We start from the raw sequence: 20,967 nt of genomic DNA on the forward strand, positions 1-20,967 counted from the left end.
AAATTGAGGCTCCAAGAGTTTAGCAACTGGCCCAACGCCACCCAGCTGTCGAGCCGGGACTTGAACTCAGTAGAATATGAGTCCTACTTTGTTTAGGTTACTGCAGCAGCACAGAGGAGGCCCTCAAATATTTTGGGGGTGAATGAATGAATCTAATTTCAAAACCCTGCAGCGCTAATCAGACTTTTTATTTCGAAAGATGCCCTTGGCTTTAGCGGGATGGACAACAGAGGTGGCGAAGCCAGCGAGAAGGTTTGGCAACGCCCCGGGAGAGGTTGGACTAGGATAGCAGTAGAGGAGACGGAAGTGACGTAAGAGAACTGGAGTGGGAAGACTTTGTTGATCAATCAGATAACAGGAGCTACAATTTACTGAGCAATTACTATGTGCCAGGCCCTGTCCTAAGCATTTTACCAGTATTAACTCAATACCTCTTCCCCGCAGGCCCATGAAATAGGGACTCCCCTTAGCTCCATTTCACAGATGAGCAAATTGAGGCACAGAGAGGTGAAAGGTCATGGATCTAATAGGTGAGGGATGTGGGACTCAAAGCCAGGCACACCCACGTCAGAGCTCTGTGCAGGGAGGAGGAAGGGTGGGAGCGGAGGTAAGCGTGGCTCCCAGGTTTCTGGCAAGGTGACTGAGGGATGTAGGTCCTCGGCTTCCCCGCTGGCCTGGAATTCAGACGAGCCAGGCCACAAGCCAGGGGACTGCCCGACCTCCTGGCCGGGCCAGCGTTCTGGGTGGCTGTGTTTCTCTGGGGGCCCCCCAGGTGGCTCAGAAGGGAGCTGTGTGTGGAATACAGACGACTCCACCCAACGCTCAACCCCAGCAGTGATAACTGCTACCGGGCAACGGAGGATGCTGACAGCCGTGGAGGCCCAGGCTTACAGAAGCGGGGGCTGAGCTGCCAGGGGCTGGGCCTGGCAATGAGGGGCCAGCTCCAGCTCCCCACTTTCTCCATATTGCTGACAAGCGACCAGCCACCACCCCAAAGCCCCTTTGGGCACCTGACCTTTGCCCCTACTGGGTGAGGCTGTGGTGCCTGAGCTGGGAGCCAGGATGTGGAGGCTCAGAGGGCCCAGGCCACGGTGGAAGGGAAGGGCTGGGGGTGAAGGGCAGAGGAAGGACAAGGTCCATCTCTGAGCCCATCCTGGGAGCAGAGACCCGCAGCCACCACATGGCCCCAGGCAGTAAAGGAAACAGGAGGCGTCTCAAAATAGACCAGAAGCACGCAGCTCGCCTGCATTTCCCTGCTCCCACCATCTGGCCGAGCCTGGGCCGGAAGAGAGGCGGGGGAGGGGAGAGCGGAGCGTGGATAGGCTCCCCCGAGCCAAGCAGACACCCACCATCGCCCAGTGCCTCTCCCTGCCAGGTTTCTGTTCATCTTCTGTGGACACTCACGGCGTGGCTGCCAAGGCAAGGATGCGTGTCACGTGGCAAGTGAGGACGCTGAGGCTCGGAGAGGTAAAGTGACTTGTCCGAGGCCACACAGCTGGCAAGCAGCAGAGCTGAGTAGGCCTGAGTCCCAGGCTGAGACACGAGGCCTGATGGGTCTGCAGCCTGCCCACCCCGGAGCCTGCTAGCAGCCTTCTGCCTTCTGGCTAAATCTAACCTAGACCAGCTCCTCCTGAAAGTCGAGTTCGTGACTCACCAGGGACAGACCAGCGAGGACCAGCCAGGTGGCACTGGCCCGCCTGCCCTGGGAGGGCCGGGGCAATGGGAGGCTTGGTAGGGAAGAGCGATGGGGGCGCTGCCGGCAGGCCCCGCAAGGGTTCTGCTGGGGTGGAAGGAGGGGTCCCTAACGTGAAACTTGCAGTTCTTCCATGCTCGGTAGTCTCCTTGGGATCATTCAGCACGGAGTGTTCGATCCTCTTCCATCCCCAAAGCCGGGCCCCGGCTCAGCCCTCTCCCACCTGCTCCCACTGTCACCCACACAACCTGCTGGCCTGGGCTTTACAACTGGAGGCACCGTCACACCTGCTGGACAAGGGCCAGGCCATCCTTCCCCATTTTAACCGAGGGTCCTGAGGCTCAGAGAGGTGAAGGGATGCACCTGAAATGAGGCAGCCCGCTGGGACTTCAGTCTCTGGCTTCCATGCAGTCACTCCACAAATATCTATTGGCTGCATGCTGTGCCCGGGGATATAAATGGGGGCCACGCGTGCAGGGAATTCAGTCTCGGGACGCCTACTCCAGTGCTCTTTCCTCGGCCCCAGTTTTCCTTCATGCACCTGCCGGGGGGTGGGAGGAGGGGCGCCTTGGTTCCAGTGCTGGCCCAGCAGGGTGGGTGGTAGGGTGTGGGCTGCTGGGGCTGAGTGTTACCCCCAAGGTTGCCCTGTCGCGACCCTCAGCCCAGAGGAAGTACCAGCAGCACCTAAGGCTGGTGTTGCTTTTGGCATTCCTGTGAGCAGACTTCGGGCCAGTCTGAACACCCAGCGGTCTGGAGGTGGGCTGGAGGTAACAGTGGCCTCAGGCCTTCCCTGAAACATAGCTGGAGTAAAGGAAGGAAATGAGGGGGAGGTGGAAGGAGAAGGGAAAGAGACAAGAAGAGAAAAGAAGGAAGAAAAAGAGAGGGAAAAGGAAGGATGAATGGGAGAGCCTCTGTGTGAGAAAAAGAGAGAGGAGGCCAGAAACTGAGATCTTGAACTGAAAGCCCACTTCTGAACCCTAAAGAAGTCTGAGTCTTTCTCTCCAGTCTTCTCCCCATAGGGTGTGTGTGGCCGCCCTGAGATTCCTGGAACCTGAGCTGCAAAAGCAGGGCATGTGGGTGGGGCTCATCAGGGAGGGCTTCCTGGAGGAGGGGAACCAGGACCCAGATGATGGAGATGGACATGGAGGCTGTGGCTCGGGGCTGGTGGCAGCCTCTGCAGGTACACTCGCCCTGCGGCTGCGTGTCTGCGGGCTTCCCTTTCAATGAGAGGTCTAGGTGAAGATCGTTTGGGTTAGGACCTTCTTCCCGGCTTTGGGGCCTCAGAGAGGGCTGGAATTGGTAGGGAGCATTGGGCTCCAGGGTCAGTTCTCAAAATTGCTGCTACTTTCTGAGGATCTACTGTGCACCAGACCCTGTGCCCCTGCCTGGGGATCCTCTGGTGAACTAGACAGAGCCTGGTCTTGTGGAGCACAGTGTCTGGTGAGGGAGACGATCTAGTAAAGGCATGACTGACTGAACGCCTGTGCTGAGTGAGCCTAGGGAAACCACGGAGCCATGAAAAGGGAAAACAGGGGCCCTCTGGAAAATGGGGGCTTAGAGCAAACCCAGAGTGAGGCTCCCCACCTTCCAGCAGAGGCTTGGCTTCCCTGAGCCTTTTCCAGGCCCGCCGTGAAGCTGGGCATCCCAGGCGCTCCCGGATTTTCACCAGGCAGTTGGGAGCAGGAGGCAGGGTAGGGAGGACAACCGTATCCACTGACATTTTCCAGTCCTTTCCCAAATCACTCTGATGGGGATTTGGGGACTTCCTGGAAGAAACTACACTCCCCCACACTCATGGAAGCCTAAAATTCATCATTAGAGACACATCTCGGAGGGGAGGGCGTGTTAAGTGCTATAGAAGAACTTTAGAGCGAGCCTAATTAACCTTGGTTAGAACTTAGCTTGTGAGGTAGTAGTGTGCATTTGGGAGTCAGACTGCCTTGATTTAAACCCTACTTCCATCGCTTTAGATTCTGGATAAGTTATTTAACCTCTCTGAGCCTCGGTTTCCTCCTCTGTATAATGGGAATAAGAAGAGTACCTACCACTTGGGGTGAAGATAAGGTAACCCACATAAAGCCCTTACCAGATTGTGTGGCATTTAGAAAACACTCAGTACTTGTTAGCTGTTATTATTTATTATTGCCATTGCCGTCATCTTTATGGTTATCCACGCTACACCGACTTTGTACTTGGCACTGGAGCTACGAAGAGACGTAAAACAGCCCCTGTGTTCTAGGAGTTCATAGTCAAATACACAGGGCAGGTGAAAGCCAGCAGGGTGCTGTTCACACCTTAGTATGAATTAGTTTCATAAACCACTTGTCTCTGAAAGGGGGAAGGGAAGTTTCTAGCGAGATCAAGTCTGTAGGAGAAAGAGGTTCACACCATGGAAAACTCTCGCCTGAGCCTAGAGCGTCAGGGGAATTCATCCATCCTGTTTTGTTTTGTTGGAATCGGAGCGAGGATGCAGATCTGACCTCTGGGACAGAAACCAGGGAGACCAGTTTCCACTCAGATTCTTCCAGGGTCTGCTGGTCCTTGGCCCAAGGAAATTCCCTGCAGAAGGTTTGGGGTGGGGGGCAGGGGAAGAGGCATCCGCCTAAAGTGCCTGAAAGGAAAAATCTTCTCTGCCTGCCAAGTGCACATCATTGTTCCTGCCGTATCCCAGCCTCAGACCCGCTTCTGCTGGGACCTCCGCCCTGCCTTGGCCTTGAACTTCAGAAGGCTGCATTATCTGGATTCTGTTCACTTGGGAAGAGATGTGGGCCTATTGCGGGAAGTTGGCTAGGCCTCCTGCCCTGTGTTCCCTCCTCCCACAGATGGGGACAGATGCTGCACGGGGCCTGGGCCACCTCCATGGTCTGTGAGGAAGCTTGGCTCAGACGGAGGCAGAGCGAGCCTGGGAACGTGGGTGGTGGAATGGGGAGGCTGGGTGGGCTGGTGACCCACATTGCACTTCCGGTCCCGCTTCCCTCCATTCCCAGACACCAGCTGGGGCTGGACACAGACCACAGGCCAGCAGGAAGCCAACAGTCGTCTCCTTGCTGTGAGGCCTTGAGACTCAGGTTTCGCCTCAGCTAGGAGTCAGGCATCATGCAGCCCACCTGGTCCCACCTGGGCCGCTCTTTCTGATGGAGTTGAAGAGTTTGTCCATCAGGTCCAGCCTCCATCGTCTCCCTTTTGGCACCAGAGCAAACTGAACACAGGATGCGGCAGAGACATGACCAAAGCTACACACAGTGAGTTGGTGGCAGAGGCCACAACTAGGCCCAGGTCTTCTGACTCCAGGTTCTCAGGAAGTTCAGAAGAAATGCATGCGTGACTGAATAAATGTGTGAAAACCCTGATGTCTGTGCCCCTACCACAGTGACAGGGGAATCAAGAATCCATTAAGCTGCTCTTCAGAAGAAGAATCTAGGGGATCAGGACATTAGAGAGTGGGCAGAGCTCTGGGGTCCTGCAGTGCCCACACCATGCCAGTTCTTGGAGTGGGGGCATGGCTAGAATGTACTCACTTCTTCTGGGATGGGAGTGGTGAGGGAACACATTCCTTTATCCAGTTAACAAAAGTTAATTTGGGGAATTTGCCCAGCAAACCATCCAGACAAGGTCCCTGCACTTGTGGGAGAGAAAACCAACCAACAAGCCAGCAAAGGAATGAGGGATGACCAACTTCAACACCCGTGTGATGGAAGCAAACAGGGTTGGGATGCACTTGGTGGAAAGGAGGGTACGGAGGGGTCTGCATTGCCTCGCTGAAGAGGTGGCATTTAGGTTGAGCCCACAGAAAGAGAAGGAACCAGCCTGGTGAAGCTCTAGAGAAAGGGCTTTTCCAGGCAGAGGAAAGAGCAGGTGCAAGTGCCCTGGGGTCAGCAAGATCTCAGCACCGTCACACAAAAAAGCCCACAGTGGGTGGCTGGAGCCAGGTCACACAGGGCTTCATGACCAGGGTGTAAAGCTTGAGTCTTATTCTGAAAGCACCAGCGATCCAGGGAAAGGTTATAAGCAGGAGGGTTGATGGGATCCAATTTATGTTTTAAGAGCATATTTTGCTCTGAATAAAGGGCGGATGGGGGTGAGATGGGAGAGAGAGAGAAGCAGCAGGGAGACTGGTTAAGAGGCTGTGCAATGATCAGGATGGACGATGCTGTCACCTGAAGGGTGGCAGTGTTGATGGTAAAAGAAGCGGACTGCCTGAAGAGAGCTTTGGGTGACAGAAGTGACAGGGCTTGCTGAGGAGTTGATGACTGTGAGAGGGGGAGAAACAAGAATGGCTTCTGGCTCTAGTAACCTGACGGATGGCATTTAATAAGACTGGGGGACAGTGAAATGAAATGCTTGGCTTCAGACTAAGTTAGAGATGCCTTTAGACATCCAAGGGGATGTGAAGGAGGCAGTTGGATAGTCACAGCAGTGACAATAATTGTGATGCTCATATATGATGACTTGTGTTTCTGTTTCCTGTTCCCTTCGCCCCTCGAGGGCAGGAGCTGAGCCTGGCTTGGCTCCTAACCCTGTTCTCAGCATTGAGGCCAGTGCTGGGCTGGAGCCTGGTGGGCAGGGAGGTAGGGAAGTGCTCAGTAAATCTCTGTGAAATGAACTGAACGGGGAGAGGCTGCTGGGTGTGTCGATGGAGCTGGAAATCGAGCCCCCCGTGACAGACACTGCCTGAGGAAACTGTCCAGGTTGGTCCCCTGGGAAACTCGGCCGCTGGCTTCCGGCTTTCCCATCTCTCACTTTGGTCTCCTCTTCTGCCAGCTTCCCGCCAGGAAACACAGCCCCCAGGCATAAATCATTAACTAGGACCACCTCTTATGCCCGCACAGGCACTGCACTTCAGGCCTCAAAACACTTTGCCTGCCATTATCTTAAGTGGTCCTTCAAACTACCCTGGGAGGTGGGCAGAGGCAGGGCCCACCTGATTGCTGCTACCCACAGGAAACAAGGGAGGAAGCATTTAGGGCGTTGTTGGCATAACAAGAATTCGTGAAGAGTCTGGAGTGTTCTGTTCCCCTGGGACGTTGCATTTAAAACAGGAAGGCAGAGAAGGCCCCAAAGAGGAGTGTGGGCGGTGGCATGCCAGGCTTTGTGACATCTGGCCGAAAAGGAGTGCAGGCTGGGGAAAGCACCCTTGGGGACATGCACGGACACCCTCTCCACGTAGCCCCTCCCCACGTTGAATAGGACTCTGTGGGACAGCCAGCCTCCCTCTGTGTTGTTCCGTGTTCCACAACCCAGGCTCACGCTCTACCTGACAACAGCGCCCACCAGCAGGTTCTTTCCAGCCTCTTCCATAGAGACACCCATATTCCCAGGCTTGCTCTGCCATCCTCTTAGCCGAGCTTCCTCGCAGGCCATGGAGGTGGCCCAGGCCCCAGGCAGTATCTGTGCCCATCTGTGGGAGGAGGCTGGAAAGAACCCACTGTGCTGCCTTGGCCGACTCCTTCATCTCCCTGGGCCTCAGTTTCCCCGTCTGATAAACGGGAAGTTGGATGCAATTGGGCAGGTCCCTGGCAACCTTGCAGTTCTTTGAGTCTACCACAGGAGCCCCTGCCATTTCCCAGCAGCCTCTGGTCAGTCCAGCAGACACACACCACCTGCTCTCCACGTCTAAGTCCCATGGCCCGGGCTTGGAACAATTTCCCTCAGTTGGGCAAGGCTGTGACAGGAAAGGGACAAGACCTGACCTCTGCTTGGAAAGCCAATTGTGCAACACAGTCCTGCAAGGGGAGGCACGTGACCGACGGGAACAGCCGCCTGAAGGAGCCAGGGCCTTCTTTGAAATGAATATCTTGGCAAGGTCGACAGACAAATGTCCTTTGGGCGCCACTAACTCCCGGTCACTGCTAATTTATTCAGACCCTGGCTACAGCGTCATGTCCTGGCAGCATCCTTGAATACAGAGCCTTGCTAGGTCATTGTGGAGTACATGTGGAATTTCAGGGGCAGTGCGTAACCCACCTTTCTGGCTTCTGCACACCCAAACCTCTTGTTTGTACTGAGAGGTGGTCTAAGCCTGCAGTACATTTATCTGGGCATCGTCTCCCGAGACAAGCAAGTATATAGCATATTTTTAGTAACAAGTGAAAGTCTTTTGTATCAAGTATAATAAATAAAGCAGTAATGTCTTTGGAGGCTAGTAGGGGCAGAAGTAGGTATAGGAGAGGGTTTAATGGTGAAACTACATAGAGTATTTTTTTCTTATACTGTAAGGTGTTTCTGACGATGATGAAATATTTGCATCATTATTTGGAGTAAGTGCATGATAATGGCTGTGTGTGTTAGACAACTACCATGTGCCAGAAATGGCTTGGAATCAGGTTTTTTTAAAAATGCCTTTCATTGATTAAAGGCATTGAAATTTTCTTTTTCTTCTTGGATACCGTTTGGAAGTTATGCCTCGCGGAGAACTTTTTGTATCTGCACTTTCAGTGTACTGGCATAAAGCTGTTCATAATATCCCCTTCCTCGTTTGATGTCTGTAGCGTCTCTAGTTATGTCCACTCGTTCATTCCTTATACTGGTCATGTGTGTTCTTTCTTCTTCTTAGTTTCACAGATGAGGAAACTGAGGCCCCATCACATTACAGAATCCCTCGAGCCACAGTTAGTGGGTTAAGAAGCTGGTATCCCGGCCAGGGCTGAGTCTCCCTGCCCTCCACCAGGCCCCTTATGATTATCGTTCAGAACATTTAACGTGTGATTTACAAGTGACCCTGACCTCCATCTGCTCCGTGTGTTCCTTAAAAAGTTACTCGTGTCTCTTCGTGTCCCCTCGTGATCTCAGTCCAAAGCGTTCCCTGTGCCTGCCCTCCCGCCCGGTGACCCCGAGCTCCATCCTGTTCCTGCACCTTCCCCTTCCCCACGCGCCTGCTGGCTCCTCCCTCCCTCCCTCTGCTCGGATCTGCTCAGAGAGGCCTCCCTCCCCAGCATCTGAAATAGCTCCCCAGCCTCGTCACTCCCTCCTCTGTCCATCATAGCGGTGACCAACACCCAAACGGATCCTGTACGCTGATTTGATGATTGTCTGTCTCCCCCACTAAAATGTACATTCACGTAGGCAAGGACCACATCTCTTGCTCCAGGGACATAGAAGGTGTGCGATAGATATTTCTAGACGAATGAATTAAATGAAAGCAATGAAATCCTTTTTTTTTTTTTAGAGAGAATTGTCTGTAATTCAAACTTGGGCTCCCATTTCTAATTAATTCCAAGCAGTAAGTGCATTTTCCCTGGAGCACTTTTATTCTAAACCTTCTAACCTACGCTCTTCCCCTCGTTGCCTTCTCGCGTCCCTGGAACGCTTGGGAAGAGGAGATACAACCATCCCCATAGAAGGATGGGCCAAACGGGGCACGAGGGTTGTGGGTAGAAGCTGCCGCCCAGATCCCCCTTCAGGCTGGGGGACTGATCCCCCCAACCTCACGGCCAGCTGTCTTTGGGGAGCGCCCCAGCTGAAGAGGGCCTCCTCCCAGCGTCCTGCCCCTTCCTGGGTGATGCGCCCATAGTCTGACTCACAAGGGGGTAAAGTCTTGTTCCTCAGTCCGCAAGGCCACCCATCTTCAGGGTGACCTGGGCAGGTGGTACCCACAGCTCTGCTGACCACTCCCTGCTTTCTTCCCTCCCATCCCGCAGTGTGGATCCTGAATCATTCCCTGACTGTGGCTCTGCACACGAATCTCCTTCTCAGAGTTGGCTCCGGGGGGACCTGACCACGACAGGATAGACTTCCAGGTCCACCGGCAACCCCATGGCCAAGTCCAGACCAGAGTCTGGGACGCCTGGTTCCCAGGTCCCCATTACAGAGTTCAGGCTACTGTGCGCCAGGTCCAGGCCTGAGCGTGGGGGACATGTGTGCTCAGAAGATGCATCTCTACTCCCTCCCCCATGCCAGAGTCACACACACACACACACACACACACACACACACACACACACACACCCCAATAAAGCAAGCCAGTAATATACAGTGGTGATATGTTGTATAAAGAAAAGTTTAGAAACAGGGGGAACTGGTCAAGAGGGTCTTGGGGTGGGAGAGGCAGGTTAGATGGGTGGTCCTGAGAAGGCCGCTCTGAGGGAGGTGAAGGGAGAGGATGGGGCAGCCGAGCATCCACAGCTCCCTGGCTACCATCACCATGGGCGGAGCTCAGGCTCTGTCACCCTGTGAATTAGGAAGGGGGGTTATTGGAGCCCCCCTCAGGCCCACCGATGGTACCCCGTCTGCTCCAGTGAGCTGCCTATGTCACCAGGGTTAAACAAAGCTTTCTCAGCAAACGGATTCTGAGTACTCCACACCTTCAAAGACACAAACAGACCAAGACCCAGCGACTGACCCTCCTCTTTCAGCTCCTTTGCAGGGAGAATGTTTTGACTGGAGGTGAAAAGAGAAAAGGAGATGGTGACGGTGTCCTCGCAGGGAGAGCGGCTAGGGCAGAGGGAAGCCAGCTTCTCTCCCTCAAAATCTTGACCCAAACTGATTGCGGCCACAGGCACCAAGGCTGCACCCTCCCCCGCCTGGGCGTTTGGCCAAGACATCCCAGGAGAGGCTCGTGAGCAAAGGGTCCCTAGAGCCTAACTGCTGGGCTGGCCTCCTGGACCTCGGAAGGCAAAGTACCCGGAGTAAGAGCAAGAAAGATGAAATCCTTCCCAGGTAATGCCGTGGACCAGGGGTGATAGGAAGTTGTTGTTGTCTCCTTCCTATTGGGAAGGGCATATATAATGTTACACTGGGAGAAAAGGACTTGCCTTTATTGTATAAACATTAATCAAAAATGACCCTGTTTTTTTAAAAGAAAAAGATAAACTTGGCTACTGTGGTAGACCACTCTTCTCCTGCCCGTGTCCCATACACCCTGACTTGCAGCTTCATAAAGTATCTGTGCTTCTCTGGCTGCGGCTTCCCTCCAGACGCAAGGAAAACAGTGTTTGGGGCAGGCCAGAAGCTGCAGGGGGTTAATGGGCCCTAGAAGCTGACCTCAGTCAGTGCTACAGGGAATCGATGGATAAATACCCTGCTTGTTGCCCCTCTTGTGGGCCTATGTGACATACTACCCAGTCCTTCAGAGGTCCCCAGCCCGACTGAAGCCATAATGCACTCTGTGTTGGTGTCCTTCTGACCTTATCTCGTTTCCCTGACCCCTTACCTTATTCTGGGATCACATCCCAAATAAACTGCACTCAAATCCTGTCTCAGGGTTTACCTCTGGGGGGAAGCTAAAGTAACCACATAGATGATGTTCTGTAAACAAAATCATGTAATGGGTTCTGGGTTCAAATCCTGACCTCACCCCCTCCTCGCTAGGTGACTTACACTTCTGAGCCTCAGTTTCTTCACCTGTTAGATGAGGGTGATAATAACAGTACTGAACTCAACAATTTATTGAAAGAATTGAATGAGATAATTCATGTAAAGTAATTTTCTTAGTAAATAGTACTTGGTAAACACTCCAAAACTACTAGCTGTAATTAATAGATGGTCATAAAACAGAGAGCCAAATAACAGGCGATAAAAATATTTACAACAGACAAGCAAAGGATTATTATCCCTAATTAACAAAGGACTCAAAGTTCTTAGTCAAAGGACATGAATCAGCGATCACAGAAGAGTAAATAAAAGTACCCAATATATGGACTAAAAGATGCACAACCTGGGCTTCCCTGGTGGCGCAGTGGTTGAGAGTCCGCCTGCTGATGCAGGGAACACAGGTTCGTGCCCTGGTCCGGGAGGATCCCACATGCCGCGGAGCGGCTGGGCCCGTGAGCCATGGCCGCTGAGCCTGCGCGTCCGGAGCCTGTGCTCCGCAACGGGAGAGGCCACAACTGTGAGAGGCCCGCGTACCGCAAAAAAAAAAAAAAAAGATGCGCAACCTAACTTCACAGTAATTCAAGCACATAAAAATTATCCAGTTGGCAACATTTTTAAAAGATTGATAATATCCCATGATGATAAGAGTGGGGCAAAAACAGCTGATGAAAACACAAATTGCTCCAATCTTTCTGTGGGATAGTTTGGCAGTTATGATTCAAGTTTCAAATTCACAAACCACTTGTGGGAATTCCTCAAAGAGAAATCCCACACTTGTGCAAAAAAGGGTTCGGGTGAAAGAATATTCATTACAACATTCATTACAGGAAAAATTTCTAAAACCCAAATGTGGTTGATAGGGGATTAAATGAATGCATTATGGTATATCCAAACAACCGAAGAGGAAGCCATTGAAAAGAAAGAGAGATTTACATGTGTTGTCGAGGTGAGATTTATTATGAGGTAGAAGTCATAAAATTCCATGGACGGCAAGATCATATTTCTGATTAAGTAATTTTTTTTTTTTTTTTTTTTTGCAGTACGCAGGCCTCTCACTGTTGTGGCCTCTCCCGTTGCGGAGCACAGGCTCCGGACGCGCAGGCTCAGCGGCCATGGCTCACGGGCCCAGCCGCTCCGCGGCACGTGGGATCCTCCCAGACCGGGGCAGGAACCCGCGTCCCCTGCATCGGCAGGCGGACTCTCAACCACTGCGCCACGAGGGAAGCCCCCTGATTAAGTAATAATTTTATATATCCCTGTAAATTTTTGTAATTGGATAGATAAATCTGGAAATAACATATACCAAGTAGTGGAGATCATTTCCGAGGTTCAGATTATAGGGGTTTTGTATATATAAGTTACACATTTCTATAATGTTTAAAATTTTGAAACGGGCAAATAATTAGAAAAATCCATGCCAATCTGTCCTCCCTCTTCTCTTGAGCTAGCAGGACACGGTGCAAGCAGTACCACCCCACCTCCCCAGACCACGTGTAATTCTAAACACCAAGGAGGAGCCCTACGACAGAATCATTTTTAGAAAGCTCATAAGATGGTACATGCACCATAAAGTTAATATTAATTTATATTTTAATATATTATTAGTTAATTAACCTTACTCATGAATTAACAATTAATTAATAAGGCCACTATTAATATCAAGAAAAAAACTGGAAGAAGAAAAGAGCAAAATATTGACAGAAGTGGCACATTGGTGATTTTTTTTGGTTGTTCTTTCTACTTGTTTTATATTTGTCACGTTTTCTACAATGAGAAAATATTTACTTTTTAAGTAGAAACAAAGCATATGGATTTGAAAAGAGATGTCATCAAGTTGGAGTGGTCTCAACTAATTTTAGGGGATAAGTGAGAACGTTCTAAAAAATGATCACATGCCGCGGAGAGGCTAGGCCCGTGAGCCATGGCCACTGAGCCTGCGCGTCCGGAGCCTGTGCTCCGCAACAGGAGAGGCCACAACAGTGAGAGGCCCGCGTACCGCAAAAAAAAATAAAATAAAAAATGATCACTATATACCAATATGTAGATCAGAGGACACCTTAGATGGATCTAAAGCTTCTCTGAGCGCCTGCAGCCTTTTTACTAGTAATAAAAAGCCCAAACTGCCACAAACAACCAGGCCTTCATCCCACAGCCCTCACGAGGTGGCCTGTGTCTCACCAAACTTCAATCTCGATTAGGTTTTGATGAAATAGAAACGGTGAGTGATTTTACTTTGGCCAGATGTAAACCACCCAGAACCTGCTCGTGAGGGTTCCTCCCTGGCCCCTCACCCAGATTTCAAGGACAACAATTGTAAACACTCCTTACCCAGAAATGACCATAACAGCAATAATTAGTACCAAAAGGCTTTCCTAATGTAACCCCAAATCACAGCCTCTCCCACTCAGGGCTGAAGTTGTGCCCGGTAATTAAAGGAATGAAAACTCCTTACCAGAGCAGTTGGCACTGGAAAGCAGGAGGGGCACCATTCCTGGAGAAGAGCAGTCTCCCTTTTATTGCTAAAAACCCCATCTTCTCCACCAGGAAGTTTCATCCAAGTCATGTGGGTTTTTGAGGCATTAAGTAGATGAGGTGTTTCAGCAACCCTGGTGACCATAGTCTCAAGCAGGAGAGACAAACAAGTTTCGCCACCTCAGAAGCATGGGGTGATGGGAGACTCAGTGCCTCCCTGCTTGGGTGGGAACAAAACCCACCTGTAGGCATGGGCAGAAGAGACCCCGGCAGGGGTAGGCCAAGGAGGGAGCTCCTGGGCCCCTCCCTCTCCACAATGCCAGAACCTCAGGAGAGCCTCTGTTACACAGTGATCTGTTTGAACTTGTAGTACATTGAGGCTTATGTCTTCTAACCATACTTCATGAAGGCCTTACGAAACATTAGACAAAATGGCAGGCCAAGGACAGGCCTTTGGACATATGAAAACTATCAAGATAATAGACATATCCAACACCTCCCAGAGTTTCCTGTGTTTATGTGTGTGTATGTGTGTGTGTGTTTCCTTGGCATGAGATCTACCCTCTTAACAAATTTTGAAGTCCACAATACCATATTGTTAACTATGGACAGGACACTACTGCTTCTCAGACTTTTGGCTAAGATTAAGTGTAATAGCTACTTAGTTTTTTTTAACGCTATCAAATTTCTTGGTGTAAGGTTGTCCTGTAATTTACCTGGCTCGTCCCCCTTTCATGGATATTTCAAATGATTCTAGTTTCTTGATATTATGAATAACGTGCACCATGGATGTTCCTGCACATCCACCTCTGCACAGCCTAGTGTAGATTTCTGAAGGCTGTGTTCCCACCAGGAGAACTGCTGGGGCCAAAGGCTCACTCATACCCCCGTTCTGAAGGATTATCATCAAATCGCCTTCCCCTAAGTTTGTACCAATTTCAACTCTAATGAATAGCGAATGCAAGTACCTGTTTTCCCAAACCCTTGTCAGTACTATGTGCCACCAACTGTTTCATTTCTGCCAGCGTGTTAGGTAACCAAACGTAAAATAGATAGCTAGTGGGAAGCAGCGCATAGCACAGGGAGATCAGCTCGGCGCTTTGTGACCGCCCGGAGGGGTGGGATAGGGAAGGTGGGAGGGAGGGAGACGCAAGAGGGAAGAGATATGGGAACATATGTATATGTATAACTGATTCACTTTGTTATAAAGCAGAAACTAACACATCATTGTAAAGCACTTATACTCCAATAAAGATGTAAAAAAAAAAAGGATAAAAAACCCCAATAAAACTGAATAAATAAATGTAATAGAATTAATAGATGAGTAATAAAACTTTTGAATTTTGAAAAAAAAAAGAGAAATGGTAGCTTATTTCTCTTGGCATGGCTTACAGCCCCTCATGAGTATTAATGAGATATAATGGTCGTTTGTGTTTCTGCTTACAGGATGAAGTATTTCGGTGAGCGCAGTACAACGGTTTAGGGAATGGGTGATCCTGAGGGATATCCATGGGATGCAAACACTCAAAGGACTATCCCTGACCCACCATGGAGCCTGCATCTGGTGGCAATATATTCGTGCTGCTTAGAGCAGGGTAAAGGATGCCACATCCTTCCTTTGGGGCTTGTGACATCATTTAGCAAATGATTATTAAATGCCTACTGTGTACCAAGCACTGGTTAGGTCCTGGGGATGCAGAGGAGAGAGACTAAGAAAAAGCCATTGCTGCACTCCTTCCTTGCTAAAAGACAATGATTTTGTTCAACCATCATGCAGCACGGTGCCGAGTCCTTCCCCATCCTACGCGGGGAGCAGGTCCCTGTCTGCCTGAGTATTCAACATGATCTCATTCCCTGGGCCATGTGACTAGCTGGGGTAAAGGCATGTGACATCATTCTGGCCAATGAAATGTTCAGGGATATCTGACAGGGGGCTTCTGAGAAGGTTTTCTTTGTGTCTAAAAAGAGACACAAGTCTGGAGCCTACCTGGAGCTACTGCAAGCATCTTGGCACCAGGAGGACAGCCAGGCCAGAAGGATGAGTCGATTGCCTGAGGATGGTAGAAAGGAAAGATGGAGGCTATCTGGACCCTGGATGCCATCCCTGAGCCACTGGGTTAACCAACCCTAGACTTCTCGTGATGACAAGAAACACTCCTTCCTGGTTAACCACTGTATATTGAGTCTCCTGTTACTTGCAACTGAAAACATGCTTCTTATCATTTAACCCTCACCCAGTGAGGCAAGGATTCAAATGGCAGACTCAGATTCTGAGGATGAATAGGAGTTAAGCCCCAACAAGAGTGTTCCAGGCAGACAGAGTTGCATGTACCTGCCCATGATTTGTTTTATGACTTAGGAGAAGTTGAATTTAGCTGGTGTGGCGAGTGCTAAGAGATGAGAATGGAGACTGGATGAGGCTGGCATGAAGGCTTTTGTGGACCATCATCAAAAGCTTGAACTGTATCCCGAGGACATTGGGGAGCCATTGAAGGTCTGAAAACGGATTGACATGGTGATCTCTGCATTAGCCGCCATGGACAGGAGGGACTGGAGGGCTGAGTGGAAGCAGTGGGACCAGCTGGAAAGCTGCTCTCACCCACTTTTTGCCTTGAATTTCCCTGGCTTCCTCCTCAGGGTGGTAGTGGCTTCTCTCACCTTCTGTGCTCCAGTTCCAGGAAAATATCTTGACAACTCTGAAAGATTGATGATACCTACTATGTGCCAGGCTCTGCCAGGAGACCCAACCCTGGTCCTTCAGAGACCATTAGAAGCAACCCAAGTGTCCACTGACAGATAAATGGATAAAGAAAATGTGGTATAGACATACAAAGGGAGGAAATTTGGACACCTGCTGCAACATGGATAAACCCTGAAGGTATTATGCTGAGTGAAATGAGCCAGCCACAAAATGACAAATGCTACGTGATTCCTCTGAGGTTCCTAGAGTAGTTGAATTCATAGATACAGAAAGTGGAACAGTGGGTGCTAGGGGCTGGGGGCGAGGGAGGAACGGGAAGTTAGTGTGTAATAGCTCCAGTTCCAGTTTGGGAAAACGAAAAACTCTGGAGATAGTTGATAGTGATGGACGCACACTGTGAATGTACTTAATGCCAGTGAACAGGACACTTGGACGGTTAAAATGGTGACTCGGGCTATGTATATTTAACCACAATAAAACAAAATTTAAGGCAAATAGAGTGGGCTAAACCTAGTACCAATGGCTACCGCATAAAATGCAACAGTCAGGGAAGAAAGGAAAGTTTCCAATGAGAAAAATACCAACCAGGTAAAGGGAAGCGTGGGCAATAAGTGCAGATTTTGAGAGAAGTGAAGAGATAGTTCAACAGAAAGTGATGTGGGGAGGGTGAACTCATGCTGAGTGAACAGTAACTACACACCAGGCTCTGGGCTGTTTCCACACCCTGGATGTTATCTCAGGGATTCCTCCCCAAGACATTTCAGTTCTATTTTATTCCTACTTTACAGATGAGGAAACAGAAGCTCAGAGATTTGACATGGCTTTCCCAAGGTCCCACTGTGAACAGACAGGGTTCTTGGCATTGGAACTCAGGTGTGTGTGATGCAGAAGGTATGCCTGGGCCTGGGGGAGCTAGTGGTCCAGCTAGGTTAGAACACATTGCTGATGTAGGAAGTAATGGAGATGTGGCTGAAAAGGTAGGTTAAGGGCCTTGAATGCCAGAGTAGGTGTCTGTACTGAATTCAGTAGACGATTTAGGAACAATTGAAGGTTTGGATCCAGAAAGCTGCATTAAATTAATTAGGACTCAGCTCTTGGGGTTAAGCACCGATCTTTCCTAGTTAACGCAGGTGCTGGCTGAAAAGATAACCTTTTAAGTACTGGCACCCGCCAATCTGTTGCTATGAAGGAACTTATTTAGAAGGCCCTGGCAGAGAGAGTGATCTTGAGGGGTTTAGCCAGCGGCTGCTTTAAGTTTCATCTGCAGCGTCAGTACCCTCCTCTCCACCACCTGTGTGTGTCCTCCAGTGCTTCTTGTTTCTCTTGGCAAGCAAAGCAGGTCCAGTGAAGCATCAGCCCATGGGTCAGGGTGAGGCCTGGCCTCACAACCACAGGGTGATGCCAAAAGGGAGGAGAGAAGGTGTAGGATCCAGCTCGGCTTACTGCACTGAGGTCTGGCTTGGGTTAGGACAGTTCAGAGCAGACTTTTGGGTTGACAGCCCCTGATCTCTGCCAAAGCCTGCTGAGACAAGTCAGGTGTGAACAAGGGACTTACTAACACCATCCATCAACTTTAGCTCAGGCAGGACTGATGCACACAAAAGGCATCTTGATGCTGTCCTTACAGTCCACACTATCTTCCCACCCAGACACGCACCTGACTTACCTGATAGCAGCCCCTGACTTGGGAATGGCTCACTGGAGATATAACACCCTTCCCTTTGGTGGTGACCCAAGGAGAGCCACAGGATCGATAACCTGAGCCAGGGATGATGCCAAATACTACCTCTAAGCTAGAAGTGTGTCTGCGCATTGTGGGACCTACCAGATCACTTACTTCCTTTTAAAAAATTACTTCTGTGCACCCCAGCGTTCATAGCATAACTACTTACAATAGCCAAGACAGGGAAGCAACCTAAGTGATAAATGGATCAACAGATGAATGGATAAAGAAGATGTGGTACATATATACAACAGAATATTACTCAGCCGTAGAAAAGAATGAAGTAATGCCATTTGCAGCAACATGGATGGACCTAGAGATTATCATACTAAGTGAAGTAAGTCAGACAGAAAGACAAATATCATACACTATCAGTTATATGTGAAATCTCAAATATGATACAAATGAACTTATTTACAAAACAGAAACAGACTCACAGACATAGAAAACAAATTTATGGTTACCAAAGGAGAATTGGGCTGGGGAGAGAGATAAATTGGGAGTTTGGGATTAGCAGATACAAATTATTATGTGTAAAATAGATAAACAACAAGGTTCTACTGTATAGCACAGGGAACAGTCTAAATGGCTTCTTTGAAAGTAATCCTTCTTTTCTCCTTGGCTGCTTTTAATAAACTTTTCTCTTTTTCAATGGCCTTCTGCAGTTTCACTATGATATGTCTAAATAGAGATTTCTTTTCATTTATCCTGCTTGAGATTATTTGGACTTTTTAGATCTGTAGATTGGTATCTTCCTTCAGTTCTGAAAAATTCTCAGCCATTCTCTCTTCAAATATTGCCTCCTACTCTTTCTCTTTTTCTTACATTTTATCTCTGATGAAATATACATTAGATCTTCCAACTGCACCCTTTAATATCTCTTATCATTACTTCTATATTTTTCATCTTTCCTTGCTAAAGTCTTCATATTTTCTTCTGACTTATCTTGAGTTCACAAATTCCCTATTCTGATGTGGTTAATCTACAATTAAACTATTCATTGAGTTAATCAATTGTAGTTACTGTATTTTCTCCTTTCTAAAAATTCTATTTGGTTCTTTTTCAAATATTCTATAATACTTTTATAGTTTCTTATTTCTTACACAGATTTTCAACTCACATTTCATTTCTTTAAACACAGTAAGCATCACTATTTTATTCTCTGGGTCTAATGATATCAACATCTCAAGTCTTTGGGAGGTCTCTTTCTGTTGGTTCTCACTCATTGTTTCATATTTCCTTATGCAATGGGTTATCTTGGCATGCTGGACATTGTATATGAAAAATTAATTGTAGAAATAATTTGAGAACAGTATGGCAGTGCTCTTCATCATAAAAGATTTTCCTTCAGAAAATATTTTTGTTTACTTCTGCCGGGCACCTGGAGGTATGAACAGTCTGAGATTACCCTAATTGAGTTCAAGGATTGAGATTTCCTGGGCTACCCAGTCAAGCAAATCTGAGTTGCAAATCTGCTCAAGGACTGGTTTACTTCTGCTCACCCTTATCCTGAAGTTATAGATACCTGAGGTTCCAACTTGAAGGAAAAGAGTTACCAGTTTTGTAAGTGATTCTGCTAGATTAGCAAATGACCTCATTGTGAAGATAGTTTTGAGTGCTGGGCTTACTTCTTTGAGTTTTCACCTTCTAGATTTAGGCTCAATACTTCGTCATTATCTTGTCAACTTTTTAATGCTTTTAACAAATTAATTTATATTTCACCCAGCTTTTTAAGTTGTCACCAGTAGAAGGATTTATCCAAACTATTTAGCTTGCCATTAACAGAAATGGAAGTTTATCTGTATTCTCATAAATTTTAGAGGTAGGTGTCTACAAGCCAAGGAACTCCAAGGATTCCTGGAAGTCACCAGAAACTAGGAGACAGGCATGGAATGGATTCTCCCTCACAGTCTTCAGAAGGAACCTACCCTGCCAACATATTAATTTCTAGCAGCTTGAGGACTCCACTACAGCTGGCTACCACAAGAAGTCAGCCCATCAGTGTGATTCTTGCTCTAAATTCAAAGCTGTGTATCTTGAGTTATAAATCTCCTCCTCTTTTTGCCTTTTGCAGTCTCATAGTGGCCATTGCACAAATATGTATGGAACACCTACCACTTGCTAGGCATTGTTCTCAGTGCCGGGGACACCACGGTGAACGATGGAAACAAAAATCTCTACCTTCATGGAGCTTTCATTCTAGTGAATATCAGTTCAATATCTTGGTACTTAAGGTCCTTCAAACCCCCCATGTTATAATGATCCTATACATTCCCCTGGAGGAAAACTAAAGACAGAAAGTTCTGAGGTGGGAGTTTGCATTTAATAAATTAAGAAATAGTGAATGTTATGACATTGCCTAATTCAAATGAAACACGGGGAGTGAATTATCCTTAGGACCTCATTCTTTAAGTGAGGATTCAAGAACAGCTCTCTCAACACTCACTGAAACCACTTCAATGCTCCTCCACATTTTTCCTTTCATCAGATGTTTCTCTTTTCTTTCCTGATCTGGGAGTCCCCTTTTATATCAACTGCAATCAAATTGCCCTACTCCAGTCCACTGCAGGGGTTGAAGGCAGACCAAAGTAATATTTTAGAATATTAATAACAGGTGAATGGTATTTGATTAAGCATTATTGTTTTGCAAACTATGATTACATATACTGAAGTTTCTTTTCTAGCATATATATCAAAACCAACCAAGGGGGCTTCCCTGGTGGCGCAGTGGTTGAGAGTCCGCCTGCCGATGCAGGGGACATGGGTTCGTGCCCCGATCCGGGAAGATCCCACAGGCCGCGGAGCAGCTGGGCCCGTGAGCCATGGCCACCGAGCCTGCGCGTCCGGAGTCTGTGCTCCGCAACGGGAGAGGCCACAACTGTGAGAGGCCCGCGTACCACAAAAAAAAAACACCAAGGAACAAGGCATCTACATTTATTTTTAAAAACTTCCATGATATATGCATATGGAAGCCATAAATGGAACACTCACACATTAAACCTACCACTCAGAATCATTTTGTGCACAGAACATGTACTACAATTACTTAGTGCCTGGGATAAATAGTGT

Source organism: Lagenorhynchus albirostris, chromosome 9 (genome assembly GCF_949774975.1).
Source record: "Lagenorhynchus albirostris chromosome 9, mLagAlb1.1, whole genome shotgun sequence".
NCBI lineage: Eukaryota > Metazoa > Chordata > Mammalia > Artiodactyla > Delphinidae > Lagenorhynchus > Lagenorhynchus albirostris.